The following is a 2,507-nucleotide window of genomic DNA, read 5'->3' on the forward strand; positions in this document are numbered from 1 at the left end:
CAATTGTCACCATACTCCTTGATGTGCTGAGAATCCAAAGTTGATGATAGCGTCTCCTAATTACTTTGTTCGCAAGTGATCAGAGCGCGTGAAACGTTTACATAAGTAAGTAAGTAAGTAATTTATTTAAACACGCAGACACCTAAAAGTTAACAAAACTCGATAGAAAGTGCATGGGTATGAAAGAAAAAATTAAAAAAAACCTAAGTTAAAAACTTGGACTTAACTAAGATTTCATACTTGTACAAGACAAAACCTAGTATAAATATTCCAAGTTAAAACTTTGAAAGGCCTGTTTAAACATCTTAAGATTTTCGGATTTTCTAATATAGAGTGGAAGTTTATTCCATAGTTTGCTAGTACTGAAAGAAAAGGATTTATGCCTCCACTCATTGTTGAAATGAGGCTGAAACAAGTTGCTTCCCTTACCCCCTAGATTATAACATACATCTCTTATACTCAGAAATTCAGCAATGTAGGGCTTTGGACCTGTAGAGTTAAGACATTTGTAAATTAACACCAAAGCTTGGTAATAACGACGGTGCTTAGAAGTATTCATTCCCACATGACTCGGTAGAATTTCGTAACTTTCATTCTTAGTCCTAAATAAAGTTCCTAAGATACAATAGTTAGCATCATCGAGTCTGTCGCTCCGCACCTTACCAAGATAAATTAGAACTGTATTACCGTATTCTAAATGTGGAACTATAAACGATTTATATAGGAGAATTATAGTGTTCACGGAAATAAAGCGAGATATTCGTTTAAGAGCTGATATCTTGGATTAAATTATTTGTAACTGTGCTGAAATATCATCCTTGTAAAAGATCTTCCAATCCAGCGTTACTCCAAGAATCTTAAAGGAAAGTAAGCTTTACTTCGATCTCCATGCCGTTGATGAAAAGTTAGGTCATACTTGTATGTTGATGAGCCCAGGATAATTTTTTGTGTCTCAGTCTTTTTTTGAAGAGTAAATTTTGATTGAACCAGGTAGACAACGCGGAAAAGTTTTTATTGACCATAAACTGTAGAGCCCAAGACGAAGCATCAGAGTTATGTCCAGTAGTGTCATAGGCATATAGTCTTAGTGTCATGTTCGGGACGCTGTGGTTCATCAAATTGACGTCTAAGAAGAATCTAGTTTACCTGATATAACGTACCACCCAGACCAGTATCGTGAACCTTTTGACTCCCAAGATGTCATTAATAATTCTCTGTACTGTCTGCCATACGATTCTTATGATGTTCGTTCGGAGAATTTGGATCTGGATCAACTAATGATCGCTTTATTGACATTTATCTCTGTTCTCATTGCCTATCTGCTTGATATTATGTTGATATTGTAAGGAGAAATTCTATCTTGGTCACTCATGAGCGTTGTAGGGCTAATTAAGACCGCCATGGTATTTTCCCAATTGTTTTGTTGACTGCTTAGGCGCAAACTGTGTGTTTATCTATTTAATTTTTTTAGCGCCAGTTGCTGTGATAGTACACGACAGATTTACGATGTATGATTAACCTGAAAATAATATCCCGATAAAGGGATGGTAAATAACTAAAACTGGCGGTAAGATCCATCTAGGTCGTCTGTAATTCCAGCAAAAATCAGAAATGAACGCTCTGCTATGTGATGTGTGTTCTTACTTCGCATCGTCTTTTGAAATATCCAGCCTCGCTCCACGTTTGTTGCGATGCTGGGAATAAAATGATTTTACCATTATTATCAACCAATCGATGACTTGGAGTTACCGACTGAGTTGATAGTGTAACTTTAAACTGGCCACCGTAAAAAGTTTCCAAAGCTAACTTTTCGAGCGTTAACCCTTCATATTTGTTCTGACGAACGGCTACTGGCGCTCTAAACCGAACCTTTTTACGGCAACCAGTTTGCATTATCAACCCAGTTTTTAAAGCGAAATTACCTTACAACACACCCACTGACGCAGCACTATAATTTATCGAACAATTTTATCTCCTTCAGCCACTTAATTATTTATATACGAGTAGAATCCTTCAGATTCTTGGTAGGTGCCGCCTACCTCTTTGCATCCAGATTCTTTTTCCGAACAAAACGTGCCCCTTTCCACGATTTTTTCATCCCAGGCTCTATAGTTTGTACCTGTTTTCAAACCTAGCTTTCAAAAGTTGTGCTTGGTTTGCTAATGTGTCTAATGTGGTTCACTTAACATCAGCATAAGCTTACACAGAGGGAGTGAAACTCCCTTGGGACTGCCTATAAGGATGCGAGGAGGAGACGTCTTGCATTCTTTCTTCGTTTTCCATTGTTTTTTACCTATTTAAAAGAAGGAAAAGTGAAAAAATTAAAATCAGAGAAGATTTTTGCCATTGTTTTTTGTGGTGAATGAAGTTTGAATCTACCGGCATAAATCTTTCACCATTCGAACACGCAATGTTGGTCCCAGTCCACCATGAAATGCTTTCAGTTGTGCGCCGGAATGGCCAGCGGTATATACTGAGGGCGCCAGTTGTCATAGAAACAGTGAAAA

Source organism: Stylophora pistillata, chromosome 14 (genome assembly GCF_964205215.1).
Source record: "Stylophora pistillata chromosome 14, jaStyPist1.2, whole genome shotgun sequence".
In the NCBI taxonomy this organism is placed as follows: Eukaryota; Metazoa; Cnidaria; class Anthozoa; order Scleractinia; family Pocilloporidae; genus Stylophora; species Stylophora pistillata.